Source organism: Phoca vitulina, unplaced genomic scaffold (assembly GCF_004348235.1).
Source record: "Phoca vitulina isolate PV1807 unplaced genomic scaffold, GSC_HSeal_1.0 scaffold16, whole genome shotgun sequence".
Lineage (NCBI taxonomy): Eukaryota > Metazoa > Chordata > Mammalia > Carnivora > Phocidae > Phoca > Phoca vitulina.
The window spans coordinates 33558048-33573933 of NW_022589719.1; the positions used below are offsets into that span (position 1 = coordinate 33558048).

The 15886-nt window shown below is 55.3% G+C and overlaps 1 protein-coding gene across 1 annotated transcript in view; it reads right to left on the reverse strand.

The window, feature by feature from the left end:
- The window catches only part of CHKA (choline kinase alpha), a 62333-nt gene extending 61161 nt beyond the window's left edge, over positions 1-1172 (reverse strand). Inside the window, exon 1 of the mRNA XM_032414504.1 lies at positions 920-1172. The gene's annotated coding sequence lies outside the window, so the exon portion shown is untranslated. The remainder of the gene's footprint in view (positions 1-919) is intronic.
- Positions 1173-15886: the final 14714 nt, after the last annotated feature.

A 15886-nucleotide genomic window follows, 5' to 3' on the forward strand; every position in this document is an offset into this window, starting at 1 on the left:
GGAGCGGGCGGCGGGCAGCGGCGGCGGCAGCGGCGGCGGCGCTCGCCTGTCCCTGCTCGCCGCGGCGCTCGCTCCTATACCGCCGCCGCACGAGGAGCGCCGCTCGCGTCACAGCCCGCCCTCGAGCTCGCCGCCGATTGGCCGCCGCCCGCCGGCCCGGCGCGTCACAACCGCCGCCGCCCTCGCCACGCCACCTCCTTATTGGCTGCGGCGCCGCCCCCCGCCCCGGGCGCTGCCGGCGCGGGGGGCGGGGCCGGCGCGGGGGGCGGGGCGTCGAGCCGGCGCCGGGGGTCGCGGGGTTGGAGTGCCGCGAGCGAGGCCCGGGGGCGCCCCTAGAGCGTTGCGGGGGCCGGGCGAGGCCGGCCTCCGAGCCTCGAGGATCTAGGGCTTGGCTTTGCGAGCCGAAAGTTCGCTAGGACCCCCGGGGACCCCAGGACATCAGAGGCCGGGGCCTGGCAGGGGGCAGGCAGGAAGCTGATGCCTGGAAGCTGGCTTCTCTTTCCGCATGACCTTGGGCCGAGGCACCTCCCCTGCAGCTCCGTGGCTGTATTTTTATAACCTTTCCCAGCGGCGGCTCAGCTCCTCGCGAGGCGCGACCACGCTCCGTCCAACCCAGAGCCGGAGGAGTTAGTATCCCCGAGTCAGAAACCAAGGTCCGAAAGAGGGCAGAGGCGATTGGTCCGAGGCCGCACAGGTGGCCCCGCCCCCCAAGGCCCCTGGCAGCCTCAGTTTCCCTGTCCTTGGTGCTGAGGACGCCGGGGCCTGGAGGCTCCGGGCGGGCGGGGCTGCATCCCGTGGCGGGGCTGCGACAGCCGCGCGGAACTCTGTCCAAAGGTGAATGACACGGGGCTGCTGGCTTTGTGGGCGCGCCCCACCCGCCGCCGCGCAGGAGGCAGCCCCGTGACCGTGACTAACCCACCTCTGCCCGCGGAGGGGGACGAGGGCGCTGCTCCCGTTGGCCACACAGTCTGGTGTCCCTCACTCCTCTTTGACCCCGCCGTCCCGATCCTTTCTGGAAGTGGGTTACAGATAAGTATAAAAATTACAGATCCTGTTTCATGGGACATGAGCTGGAACAAGAGGTTTCCCAGGCTGCTTAGGAAATTAAGCGCCTGGATTACAGAGAATGGCTTCTGTGTGGGATTTCAGTCTGCCCACAGCAAAAAAAATCTCTTTTTAGACAGTGTGTACTTGGCCGAACTTGCTCCGAGAAAAAAAAATGGTCTTATTGAACAAAAGCGTTATAATGAAAGGGGGCTTTTGACCAGACAGCTGTAGGTGGGGCCTGTACTGGACCAGCCCAGGCGTTCAGGAGGAAGGCAAGGTGGGCCTCCCGTTGGATGTTTGAAAAGCTGAGAAGTCAAGGTCTCCAGTCAGGCCATTTAGATAAGGTAGCCAAGGACTTTGTCTAAAAATAACACTGGTAAGGAGGTGGGGCCACGTCCACGGCCTGCCCAGGTGACAGACTTTTTGTCCCACTGTCCCCTGGCAGCCGCCTAGTAATCTCAGGAATGCCAGAAAACTGTCGGGGAGAAAAAGTCACTAGAAGTAAGAGTTGGGTCTCTGTATTTTGAAATAACTGGCATCTGCTGGTTTGGGCTGTTGGAACCCACAGGCGCCTTTATGGGATGGCAGTTCCCTGTGGGAGGAAAAGGATGCCTTATTAAAGGTGTTGGGAAAGTTTTATGTATTGTTGCTTCCATTTATAGATGTGAAGACTGAGTCCTGCAGAGGCTGCATACCGCAGCTGAGGTCCCTTGGCTAAGATGAGAGGCAAGGGCAGGTGTCCTGGCTCCTTTGTGTGAACAGTATGACTTCCAAGAGGATAGAAACTTCCCTCCCCTACAGTCAAACTAAGTCCTGAATGTAGCTCTCATTAGCTCATCCTCGGCTTGGCCGCTCAGGGCTCACCATTAGTGGGGGGCAAAGCCCCCAGGGCAGAGACTGAGGAAGCTTGGCATGTCGTGATGCTAAAATAACAGGTTAGGTTTTACATGAAAAAAGACTAATTCTGGGGTACCTGGGTGGCTCAGTCATTAAGCGTCCGCCTTTGGCTCAGGTCATGATCCCAGGGTTCTGGGATCGAGCCCCACATCGGGCTCCCTGCTCCGCGGGAGGCCTGCTTCTCCCTCTCCCACTCCCCCTGCTTGTGTTCCTGCTCTCGCTGTCTCTCTCTCTGTCAAATAAATAAATATAATCTTAAAAAAAAAAAAAAGACTAATTATGTCATAGAAGTAGGGGAAGACTCACCAGGGGGTATTTGAGCAAGGCTTTGAAAGGTTGAGAAGGCATTTCTCAGGCAGTCCACTTTCCAGAGTAATCTGTGAGGATGTATAATGAAGATGGGCCCTACCATGCAGTAGGTGCTCAGGAAAAGTGCCAGACCTCACTATCCACAAGGAGAAACCCAGAGTGGTAAATATCCCTATGACCCTTGAGCTGGCAACTTCATTCCCAAAACTTTCTCCCAAGAAGTCATCCAAAGCAAAAAGCCCCATGCATCATACTGAACACTGCCTCACCATCTGTAATTGGAGAAAGCTGGAAATAATGTTCGTCCAGCACCTAGACCAGGCTATAGAAGATGTTGGGCCCATGGGGTGTCTGGCTGGCTCAGTCCGTAGGGCTTGTGCCTCTTGATCTTGGGGTCTGAGTTCAGGCCCCACACTGGGCATAGAGTTTACTCAAAAAAAAGAAAAGATATTGGGCCCACATATTGGTGTATCAGACAGGAGTTAAACATGACCAGGTTAGGGGCGCCTGGGTGGCTCAGTCGGTTAAGCGTCTGCCTTCGGCTCAGGTCATGATCCCAGGGTCCTGGGATCAAGCCCCACATCGGGCTCCCTGCTGGGCGGGAAGCCTGCTTCTCCCTCTCCCACTCCCCCTGCTTGTGTTCCCTCTCTCACTCTGTGTCTCTCTCTGTCAAATAAATAAATAAAATATTAAAAAAAAAAAAAAAACATGACCAGGTTGAAGGTGGTAGGAAGGGTCATTTTCCACATATTTATCAGCACTGGATATTGAGGAAGCAGCTCTGCCTGGCTCTGACTCCAATCTAGAAAAGCAACACTGTCCACCCCACTGCCACCCAGTCCCTCTCCCCTCATCCCTGTTTGTTTATTGTGCATTGTCCATCTGCTTAACACATGGAACTTCCAGGAGAGCTGGGACCTTGAATATCACTCTGTACCCATGTGACCGGCAGGCCCTGATGTTTGTGGACACTCAAATATTTGCTGACTGCATGAAGTTCTGGCTCAGCGCTTACTAACCGTATGTCTTTGAACTGAGCCTCAGTTTCCTCAGCTGTAAAATGGGGATGACAGGCATACCTCAGAGATATTACAGGTTCAGTTCCAGACCACCACAATAAAGCAAATATCACAATAAAGTCAGGCAAATTAATGTTTTGGTTTCCCAGTGCAGATAAAAGTTATGTTTCCACTACACCATAGTTCATTAGGTGTATAATAGCATGTCTTAAAAAAAAACACACACACACAAAACACCATGTATATACCTTAATTTAAAAATACTTTATTGCGGGGCACCTGGCTGGTAGAGCATGTGACTCTTGATCTCGGGGTTATGAGTTTGAGCCCCACGTGGGGTATAGAGATTACTTAAAAATAAAAAAAAAATCTTTATAAAAAAGTACTTTATTGGGGCGCCTGGGTGGCTTGGTCGGTTAAGCCTCTGCCTTCGGCTCAAGTCATGATCCCAGGCTCCTGGGATCGAGCCCCAAGTCAGGCTCCCTGCTCAGCGGGGAGTCTGCTTCTCCCTCTCCCTCTGCTGCTCCCTCTGCTTATGCTCTCTCTCTTTGTGTCAAATAAATAAATCTTTAAAAAAATACTTTATTGCTAATAAATGCTAACCATCATCTGAGCTTTCAATGAGTTGTCATCACAGATCACCATAACAAATACAATAATGATTTTTAAAAATTTGAAATATGGCAAGAATTATTAAAACGTGACACAGAGAGATGAAGGGGGCAAATGCTGTTGGGAAAAATGGCCCCGATGGACTTGCTCGACAGAGGGTTGCCACAAATCTTCCATCTGCTACAAAATGCAGTGTCTGCAAAGCTCGATGAGGTGAAGCACGGGGGAAGGAAACATGCTGTATAGGCCCCGAGGCACAGAGGTGCTGTGAGGGCTGAACGAGAGGACACATGTGGAGCGCACAGCGAGCAGGAGCGGCCGTGTGGTTACTCCGTGGCCCAGCATCTCCGCCAGCGGCCGGCGTTCCGTAATGAATGATGTACACACTTGAGCCACTCAGCCCAGAAAGACAATGTCATGTCAGAAAATAATTCATTTTGGGATGGAAGGTACATTCTCTGATCAAAATGTCCACATTTGGGCACAAGTGGCCAAGGCTTAAAGAGGAACGTGCTATGGTAGGTACTGTGGCTGGGGGGAGGGGGTTCCAACTACACAAACTTTCTTCTGGGACATAAGGAAATACTTTCCAAAAGCTCTGGTTGATGCTGAATTCTGAGAGCAGACGCAGAGGGTGTGGGTGATGGGCCTTAGGAGCAATTGGGGAGGGGGTGTCTCTGTCCAGTCCGTGGCATTCCTGCAGACTGATTCCTCTGGTCTGGCCTGAGGGACTAGGTGGGGGAACCCTCAGGGCCACTGGGCAGACCGGGTCCCATGGGCCACAGCCCTGCCACCAACTCCAACTACAAAGCTTATTCAAAGGAAGGGCTTTCTGAGTCTGCCTCCTCTGAAATGGAGGGGACCCACCCAGGACTTCCTGTGAATGCAAGGGAGCCTTGCATCAAAAGCACCTTCGGGGGGGCACCTGGGTGGCTCAGTCGTTAAGTGTCTGCCTTCTGCTCAGGTCATGATCCCAGGGTCCTCGAATCGAACCCCGCGTTGTGCTTGCTGCTCAGCAGGAAGCCTGCTTCTCCCTCTCCCACTCCCCCTGCTTGTGTTCCCTCTCTCACTGTGTCTCTCTCAGTCAAATAAATACATAAATCTTTAAAAAAAAAACACACACACCTTCGGCCCAGGAAGCGCTAGAGGCTTAGCGTAGTGGGGGTTCCCTAGAGGGCTAGAGAAGCAGAGTCCTGGCTGGGCTCACCACCCCCTCCCAGGCTGCACCCAGGACCGGGCTCCCCTACTTCATTTCTGAGCCTTAAAATATTGATGTGAGTGCTCAGAGGCCAACAGGCTGAAATCCTACATGCTCACGATTGGGTTTCAGCCCCCGCCAGCAGTGTAATAAGGAGCTGCATGCCTGGATTTGGTCCTACCTCAAGATGCTCTGTCAGCTAGCTAGAGACTAGGCAGGCCTAGCAGCTTCCTGGGGGTCTCTGCGCCCAAGTGTGGTCTTACTTGGTGGCCTTCTACCATATACCCAGCCTTAGTGAGCTAAGGCCACAGGCAGGGCGTAGGGCCCAGCGGGTTTAAAGAAAGCAGGTGACTTGAATGCCCACGTGTCTGGTGGATGGGACAGGCCCTCCCACCATCCCTTATTTTGCAGGGATCCTGACGATAGCATTAAGGGTAGAAACCTGTCTTTGGATAATGTGCCTCTACCCACGGCGTGGCCTTGGACAAGTTACCTACCTCTCTGAGCCAGATGAAGATAACTGGTCCTACCCTAGAGCATTGTTGTGACGAGTCGCTGACACGAGCTGAGAGAGGGCTGGCCACAGAGTCAGGGCCCCACTAGGGTAGCTGTGCCTCTCTGCTAATTGCCAGCTGGATTCCCATCACCTGTTGTCAGGATGGGTACATCTGCAAGCAATGCATCCCAGGTGCCACTGGGAGAGCAAAACTTACAGGAACTCTGGCGATGGGGGGCCTCCTAGAGGTCTAAGAGGGCCTGGGGCCCTTTCCATTTTTCCATTTCCACTTTCAAAAATGAAGAAGTACTTCAATAGGATTATTAAAACCAGGTCATATTTTATTTTATTTTATTTTTTTATTTTTTATTTTTTTAACATTTTATTTATTTATTTGACAGAGAGGGAGACAGCGAGAGAGGGAACACAAGCAGGAGGAGAGGAAGAGGCAGGCTTCCCGCTGAGCAGGGAGCCTGATGCGGGACTCGATCCCAGGACCCTGGGATCATGACCTGAGCCGAAGGCAGACGCTTAATGACTGAGCCACCCAGGCGCCCAACCAGGTCATATTTTAAATACTCATACTGAACTAATTGATGCTTTTATCACACATGCAAAAGGTCCCATATAAGCTAATTGTACTGTACACAAGCTAATAGTGGGAAGGGGTATTGTGTGAAGAACAGCTTTCAAGCCTGACCACATGTCTCTGTGACAATCTGATTGTCCTTATGTAGAGATGACAGCCAAAATCTAAGTATGAGGCACTCCTGAAGTCCCTGTGGTAGACCCAGGGCAGTGGCCATCCATCTACCGGAAGTGATCCCCAGGGCCTCCCAGAGGGCATCCTGTGTTCCCAGAGCCTGTGTTTTAAAGCACAACTTTCAAACTCCCTTTCTAAATTTGGTGAACACCTGTCCTGTGGTTTTGTGCCTCACATACATTACTTTTGGAGCACAATAAGTGCATTTTTAAAAAAAAAATCTATTTAAAAAGATTTTATTTCTTTGTTTACCTTAGAGATAGGGAGTGTGAGGAACAGAGGGAGAGGCACAAGCTGACTCCCCGCTGAGCATGGAGCCTGACGCCGGGCTGGGTCCCACGATCGGAGATCACGACCTGAGCCAAAATCAAGAGTGGGACGCTTAACCGACTGAGCCACCCAGGAGCCCCCCAATAAGTGTGTTTTTATTTTTTATTTTATTTTTTATTTTTATTAGTAAGTGCAACTTAGAAAAGATCCTGGATATGATGAAAGTCATACGACGGGGTGAGACTTCTGGGCTAGAAGTCCAGAAACCTCGATTCAGACACTGCAGCCTACTGAGCTCCTGTCTCCTCAGTCAGCCCTGGGCTCTGCAGGCTGGACTTGGGCCAGATGGCCTTGGCACAGATCTCCTTTCTGTGGGAAACAACCGGTAGGATCCAAAGATGCCCTGTGCAGATGCGTAAGCTGAGACCCAGAGGCACAGGCAGGATGCCATGGCAGCGGCTGGGCCGAGCCCACTTGCCTTTCTCCCAGCCCAGGGTCTGGCTTCTACCTGCTGGGAGGGTCTCTCCTCTTAGGGGTACCTGTAATCCCTAGCCTTGGTGGCCCTAGCCCTGTCCCCACCCCCCCCTTAGTGACCGACTTGGAAGCCCCCCGACCCCACTGGGCTTGAAGAAGCCACTCAGAGGTCGGTGGAAGCCCACTGGCGACCCTCCGTGTGATCTTGGCCGGTCCCCGAGCCTCTCAGAACGCCATGTAACAGGGCAGAGGGAGAGAATGAAGGCGAAAGTGGAAGCGACCTTGGAAGATCTTCTGGGGCCTGGGAGGCTGTGGCCGGACCTTCCTCCCAGCCCCGCTGTCTGAGCCAAATTCCAGGCCCAGCTGCTGTACTGGGGGTAAGGAATCCGGCCCGACGGGATTCCTGCGCCACTCCCCTCTCGGCGAGAGAGGGTGCTGGGCCCGGGGCAGGTGCAGGGGCCGGAGGGGGGGGGGGCAGGGCCTGAGCCAGGCCTCCATCGACCGCGGGGCCACCCTGCTCTACGAGTCCCCCAGCCCCGCCGGGACGTGGCCGGAGTCGCACCCCAATGTTCGGTCCGCTGACGGCTGTCCGCCCTCCCTCCCACTGGCTGGACGAAGCTGCCATTGCAATTAGAGCAACAGCAACACGCAACCGCCCCGGGCCGGGGCGCCAGCGTGTGACCCGGCAAAGGTTCCGGGCCCCGGAGCCAGTTCCAACCCGGGCTGCGACCAGGCCCAAGGGCCCGCGAAGCCTCCGCAAAGCCGCGCGCGCCCCTGGAGCCGCTGCCGTGAGACCCCCACCCTCTCCGGGCCCCTCCACCTCCTTCAGGGCGCGCACGTGGCAGGTGCTCGGTGACTGTTCCCTGAATGAAGCAACTGAAAGATGCGCGAGCCGCGGGCGCCACGTGGCCTGAGTTCTCACCCCGGTTCCATCCTATTTGCAATCAGGTGATTGTTCTCTTGGCGCCTCTGTTCCTTGCCTGTAAAATGGGGACAGCAAAAGCCCCTGCCTCATATGGTCGTTAGAAGGATTAAATGAGTGAACAGTAAAGAGCTGAGGACACAACCTGGCACGTGGCCAGGGCGGGAACCGAGAAAGAACCCTGTGTTCACATCTACCTGCCTGACCCCTGCAACCCTGGCCTCTGTGCTTTTGAACCCTCGCCTGCACCCTCTTTTATTTTATTTTATTTTATTTTTTAAAGATTTTATTTATTTGACAGAGAGAGCACAAGCAGAGGGAGAGAGGAGAGAGAGAGGGAGAAGCAGGCTCCCCACTGAGCAGGGAGCCCGATGCTGGACTGCATCCCAAGACCCTGGGATCATGACCTGAGCCGAAGGCAGACGTCCCTCGCCTGCACCCTCTTTTAAAACACTTTTTAAAAATTGAAGCGTAGGGGCGTCTGGGTGGCTCAGTCGTTAAGTGTCTGCCTTCGGCTCTGGTCAAGATCCCAGGGTCCTGGGATCAAGGCCTGCATGGGGCTCCCTGCTCCGGAGGAAGCCTGCTTCCCCATTCCCCCTGCTTGTGTTCTCTCTCGCTGTCTCTCTGAGTCAAAAAATTAAAAAATCTTAAAAAAAAGAATTAAAAAAATAAAAATTGAAGTGTAGTTGAAATCCAATGTCATGTGAGTTTCGGGTGTAGGACATAGTGACTCAACAATTCTGTACCTTATGCGACGGTCACCACGGTAAGTGTAGTCACCATCTGTCACCATGCAGTGTTATTACAATATCATTAACTATCTTCCCTATGCTGTCCTTTTCCTCCTTGTGACTTATTTATTTTATAACTGGAAGTCTGTGCCTTCTTTTCTTACACGGATGCCAGCCGCCATGCCCTGCTCTCTCTCATCACCGTAGAGACCCACCCTGAAATTTGCTTTGGAGCATCCCACTCTGGGTCTTCCAGCTCCAGCTCTGCGCTTAGAGCTCTCCACCAGAACCCTCCCTGGCTACAGTTTTCTGACTCCTTTCAACCCTCCATGCATGCCCTAGCATGATCTGCCCTCCAGCCAGCCCCAGGGGGGATTCCACCCCTCATGAACACACGCCGCTCTTTGGACAGAGACGCTGAAAGTACCCAGTGTATAGTTCAGTAGTGTTAAGTAAATTCACAGTGGGGGCTCCTGGGTGGCTCAGTCGGTTAAGGGTCTGCCTTCAGCTCAGGTCATGATCCCAGGGTTCTAGAATCAAGTCCCGCATGAGGCTTTCTGCTCAGCGGGGAGCCTGCTTCTCCCTCTCTCTCTCCCGCTGCCGCTCCCCCTGCTTGTGCTCTCTCTCTCTCTCTCTGTCAAATAAATAACTAAAATCTTAAAGAAAAAGAAATAAACGCCGATACAGAACACAGTATCCTGGTCTCTTCCTCCAGAACCTTTCCCCAAATTTCATCTTAAATGCTGCCAGTGATGAGATATTCCCCTTTCACTGACCACCTTTTCTCAGCTTGGGGTGGGGCCCTCTGAGTCCTTCACTCACACCTCTCAGGATCAGGAGGTTTGGGGGGCAGTTAGCTTCTGTTCTACTTCCTTGGTCCCTCCCACCTTTGCTTGTTCTGGGGAGCTTAAGCCCCATCCTACCAGGCAGAGATCACTGTGGCTACTGGGGGTTTGCTGAATGTCTTCCCAATCTCTCTGAGCCTGTGCCTTTAGAATAATTTTGTGTCCTGCCTTTTTTAAAAATTTTTCTTAAAATTATATGTGCACCTGGGTGGCTCAGTCGGTTAAGCGTCTGCCTTCGGCTCAGGTCATGGTCCCAGGGTCCTGGGATCAAGCCCCGCATCGGGCTTCTTGCTCCACAGGGAGTCTGCTTCTCCCTCTGCCCTTCACCCTGCTCTTGTGCTCTCTGTCAAATAAATAAATAAGATCTTAAAAAAAAAAAAAAAGAGCACACGCCATGCTGTGAAGGACTCTCATGGACATAATGTGGAGCACAAAAAGACAAAAGGGGATACACGTATCCCATTTATATGAATTACTAGAACAGCAGACTTTGTCAATGGAGTTAGAAGTCAGGGTAGTGGTTTCCTCTTAGGCAGTATTGTTTGGGAAGGGGCACTTGGGAGCCTTCCGGGGGCTGGAAATGTCTTGAGCTGGGTGGTAGTTACATGGGTGTGTATCATGTCCAAAATAATTGAGTTGTATGTTAAAACTTGTGGACTGGGACACCTGGGTGGCTCAGTGAATTGAGCGTCTGCCTTCAGCTTAGGACATGATCCCAGGATCCTGCGATTGGGTCCTGCATCGGGCTCCTTGCTCAGCGGGGAGCCTACTTCTCCCCCTACTTGTGCTCACTCTCTCTCTGATAAATAAATAGATGGATAAAATCTTAAAAAAAAGAAAAACAGCAACTTGTGGACTTTGTGTAAATTATTCTTCAACTGAAGCATCTATCATGAGCATTTTCCCGAGTCATTTGAAATGTTCTTTGAAGATTCTGGACCCCTGGAAAGGGGAGGAAACTTGGTTTGGAAAGAAAGAGAAGCTGCCCCACAGCCTGGGCTTCCAGGAACAGGCTGCTCTAGGAGCCACTGTGGCCACCACTGATGCCACCAGGGACAGTGTCACTGTGGGATCCTGCAGCCACGGCCACCAGAAGAGCTCCCAGGGGCCCCTGGTTCTTTGTGGAGGAATGCACAGGCCTGAGCCTCGGGGCTGGGGAGTGAGGGGCAAGGCTTCGGGGGCCCCCACAGTGGGAACTCCACACTGCAGAAGGCATGTGCAATGTGGGCCAGTGGTTCCTACCCAAAGAAAAGTCATATGATGCCAACGAAGTTAGTGTTCACCGAGCGCTCCCTAGGTACCAGGCCCCCGTGCTAAGCTGGTCATTGCAAGGAACGTCACACGGCCTATGGGGCCAGTGGTGAGGAGACAGGCATGGGGAGGTTTGGTGATGGGCCCAGGAGCACGCAGTGCGGGGCAGCATGCTACGCCACACAGGGATGACCAATGCGCCTGGCCTCTTTCCAGCCCCCTTGCCCCAGACTATGGCTGCCCTGAATGCAGCGCCCAGAAGCCCAAGAATCTCCCCAGGGTCCTCTGCAGCAAAGTCCAGGATCCAGTCCTGCATGAGGTCTGGGAGGCTGGAGGGAAGCAATGGTGGTGGTGTAGGCTTTGCTGTGACATTTGGCCAGAGATTTCTGGGGGGTCTTCCTGTGGATCACCCCCTCGTGGTGCAGGGTCCTGCAATTCCTGCGTGTCCTGATTTCTGAACACCCTGGGTCCAGGGGATTGCCTGCCCTTGGCTCTCCCAGCTCCTGCAGGGGTAAGCCCCCGGTGCCGGGCTTCCACGGCTCTCCGTGCGCCTGGCTGAGCCTGGTTTGAGACAGGACCTCGTAAGAACGATATTAAAGGAAGTGGTTGGGGTCTCTGGCTTTTGAACAGAAAAACTAGGGTTCTAAGCCAGTTCCGTCCGTTCTGTGGGACACAGGGCTCAGTCCCAGGACCCTGAGATCATGACCTGAGCTGAAGTCAGACGCTTAACCACCCGGGCACCCCGGGTCTATAGTTTTGAGTTGAGTCTTAGTCTCATCTTCCTCTGGGTCCTTATTTAGAACAGAGTGGGGAGGTCTACCTCACAGTCCTGAGGGGAGAATTCAAGATAACACGTGGCAAATCCAAGCCCAGTGCCTACACTTAGGGGACAACTGACAATTAATTGTTATAATTATCATCCTCCGCACTTAGCAGATGAGAACAGTGAGCTTGCGGAGGTGGCGTCCTTTGCCACGGATAGCACAGCCAGGAGGTGGCAGGGCGTGGGTCCAAACCCAAGAGTGGGCGGACCCGGCTGCCCGTCTCTCTGCGCCGCAGGCCCTGAAGCAAGCCTGTGTGGGCCAGGGTCCCAAGGACGGGGCAGCAGGATGAAGGGGGCCGCCAGCGTGTCCTCACTCTCCCGAGGCTGCCCGCACAGCTGTGCCTGTCTCGCCTGGGGCCCTGCCAGCTTGGCTGCATTACAGGGCAGGGGCCAAAGCCTACTGTCGACAGAAGCTCGGAGAAGGGCAGTGCCCCAAACCAAGCTCCACGGACGCTTCCTCCGGAAAGCCTTCCCTGCCGTGCCGGCCACCCTTCCGGGAGGCCTCCTCCGCGTCCCCTGCGCTGCCCTCCCCAGAGCCCCAGCTGAAGTGCGTCTCCCTGTCAGACCGTGGGCCACCTGGGGGCAGGAAGTGTAGATCATGGCACAGAGCAGGTGCTCCGCAAACAGCCTTCGGAAGAACGAGTGAGGAAATGAGTGAATGTGTGGAAGGCCTGACCGCACTGGGGGGCAGCGGGGGCAGCTTCAGAATTGGGTGGCACTAGGCTCAAGCCTTACCTGGGCAGGTAGGCTGGCAGGTGGGGGTGGGGCTGCCCCCAGGGCCCCTTGTCTCCACCGGGCACCGTGCAACCTCCCCGCTGTCTTGTTTCTTCTCGAGGTGCCCCTTAGTCTCATGCCTCCAGCTTTGGTCCCTGTCGGAACACGCTTTCCCTTCTTGCGCCCGGGGAAAGCGGTCAGCCCCGAGGAGACATGGAGGGCCGTGCTTGCTCTGTGCTGGCCCAGCGCGCACCCTGGCTGCACAGATGGGCCCCAGCCTGGGGGCTGCGTGGGAACCCCGGAAGCAGCAGTGTCTGTGCCGGCAGGTGGGCCGCGGGCCCGGCCTGGGGACAGCGCGTTCCTTCCTGGCCGGGCCACCACCCTCGCCGGGCATGAAGGCCGTGACAGCGGCAGCTGCCCGCACCCACGTGTCCCTTAGCCCCCAGCCCTCCCCATCCCAAACCTCGGGCCGTGTCCCCGGACCCAACTTGGAGCAAGTGCTCTGCTCCCCACTCCCGGCCCTTCCTCCATTGGGAGTCATGGGGCAGGATGAAGCAGTCCTGGGGCTCAGGTGGGGCACAGCCGTTTTGCCTAGCGTGGCCTCCTGGGCTCCCCACTTCACTGGGGGGGGAGGAGAGGGTGGCCCAGGGGCCCCCGTGGCTGGCGGCAACCTGAGGCTTTGGCTTTTCTGGGTGACCTGAACCAGCAGACCAAAGGGGACGAGAGGCTGGAGCGTGTCTAGGGCTTCTTTCTCCGGGGAGGAAGCCCCTTCCCCATCAGCCTGTGGCGTGCCCAGACCTTCCTGGGTTGACACTGTCAGGCCCCAAGGACCCCATGGGGCTAGAGGGATCAGTACTGAGCCGAGAGATCAGGGTGGCAGTGGGGTCTCTGAGAGGATTCAGGAGGTGACATCTGCCAGAGGTCCGAGGGCTCAGAAGTTGCTGCTCAGGTGAGGGTGGGACCGAGAGAGGGTCCAGGCGGAGGGAACAGCAAAGACTTCCTAACCCAGGCGAGCCCCAGGGCTACTCACCAGCCTCATCCCTCCTACTTGAAGCCACAACCCACCAGGGCCTCCCAGGGGTCCCTAGGAACTAGCCCAGTATGGAGGAGTCCTGGGGACTCCGTGACATTGGTGACACTCCAAGCCTCAGGCTCCTCCCCCTCCCAGGAACAGTAATGGGGATCCCAGCCTGCCAGCCTTCGGTGTTCCCAAAGATGCAAGAGAGACACTCGGAGCCTTCACCTGGTGCTCTCCAGGGCAAGAACGGACTCATGTCACTGTCTGGGGGGAGGAAGGGCAGACAGGCTGTGCCCCACCCGTGCTGGCCAGGTTCTCTCTCCCCAGCCCTGCTCCCTGGGGCAGCTCCAGGGACTGGAGGGAGTTGAACATTAACCTCTTTGGTGAGTGGCTCCAGCTAAACAAATACGTGTTATCACAGGTCAGCAACAGCTACCTCCCTGGCCTGGCCGCCAGGCTGACTTTTTATTTATTTATTTATTTATTTATTTATTTATTTATTTATTTAGAAATCATAAGCAAGTCAAAGTGACTATCACTGAAGCCTCTGTTCAAAGATCCTCCAGCAGAACTGCCCCAGTTTTAAGATGAAACAATGTTGCACTTTAAGATGAACTAACTTGCAGGATCCTCACCAAAGACAAAAAAAAAAAAAAATGCTTCCACCTGCACTTTTTTTGGACTAAAAGCATATGCAGAAAAACTCTACTTTAAAAATGAACGCTGCAGGGCACAGTAACATGGTCAAGTACGTGCTTTTTTTTTTTTTTTCCTTTAGGCACGACCCTAGAGAAGAGGATGTCTTGTGCGTGGACTACATCCAGCCACACCTGAGAACGGAATTAGTAAATGTGTCGGGTCCAGGGCAAAGGACCAAAGGGGACTGCTTCGGGATGAGCAGGGCGGGCCTCTCAGGGCCGGTGGCTGTGATCAGTTGGTGATGGACGTTCTAGATCCACTGGACGAATTCCAGACAGGAGGCACGTCATCCGACAGCTTGCACCGGCGTCCCCCGCCTCCGGCGTTCCTTGCTTCTGCTCTGGGGCTTCCGTGGAGGCAGCAGCTAGCGGCTTATTCGCACCCCTTGCTTTCTTCTCTCTCGCTTCGGCCTGTGCACTTGCTCGTCCCCCTCGGGTCTGGCTGTCCTGGCGCGGAGGTCGCTAAGAAGAGGCGCCAAGGCCCAGGGCAGCACCTGCCGGTGTTGGAATCCGGGCAGGACACCCGCCACGGCCAGCAAGGGGGCTCAGGCTGTCCCTGCTGCCCTCGGTCCCGTCCCCCTCTCTGTCCCTCTGGCCTCCTGGGGTGGCTGGGCCAGAGTTGGGGCCGGGAGGAGGGTTGGGGAGCCCAGATGGGGCTGACTGGGCGAAGCCAGAGAAAGAGCACAGCCTGCGGAATTGGATTCCAGGAGCTGAAAGTGACCAGTAGCGGCCAGCCGGCCACCGTGGGCCACCCCGCTGCCCAGGCTCCCTTTTGTTGTTTCATTTAATCCTCAGTGAGGTGGGCACACACTATGATTTCCATTTCACAGAACAGGGAGCCAAGCCTGCCAAATTAGGAAGTGGTGTGGGCCGGACTTGCCCTGAGGGTACCTGACCAGAGCCCTGGCTCCTAACCCAGTGAGTCCCTGTCTCCCTCCCATCCTCACCCAGCCTCCCCAGGGCTACCTGCCCCCCTCCCCACCGCCCCTTAAACCTTCTGGATTGGCCACACCGAACTTCTCGGCATCCTTCCAGAGCACATCCTGTCCTTCCTTGTCTCCACGACTCCAGCGGTCCTCTGCCTCTCTGCCCCCTGGGCTTATGAACTCCTATTCGTACCAACTCCCTGGACCCTTCTTCATCTGCCCACCACGTTGAACCCTGCCTCGATCCCCCAGGAGCAGTGGCACCTCCTCGGGTTCAGTCCCCTCCAGGCATGTGTCACACTGCCTCCCACTTGTGAGGGGAAGAGCTGGGGGGGAGCTGCGCCCTGAGCCCCGGCGCCTTTTGAGTGCCCTGCACCTATTTGGTGCTCAAGGTTAGAAGGTTGTCAAGGGAGCAGACACGACCAGAAAGACCCCTGTGGAAGGAGGAGAGGAATGGGGATGGAGCAGCGTGCTGGCATCGGCCAGAGGAAGAAAGAACTGGAATCCTTGTACGTCCTCTGTCCTCCATGTCCCCGTGGAGACCGGTTCCAGGGGCGCAGCAGTTTGAAGTTGGAATGGAAAAGGCTGTGATTGGAGGCTGTTTGAGCAGGTGTTAACTGGAGAGGGCGAAGGGCAGAGGCCCAGCGGAGGCCCGTGAGCTCACAGACGCCAGCTAGCCCACCCTAACTGCTGACGTGGGGACCATCGGGGCCCTAGGTGGGGGTTCGCGGCTCTCTCACTTACTCCTCAGCAACGCCAAAGTCAGTGTAGGCCATAACCCCTGCTTGACAGGTGAGAAAATGGAGACCAGAGAGGAACAGTGTTCCATCAGAGCCAGGGGAGGGCGGCAAGACCCACAGCCCTCTGCCCAGC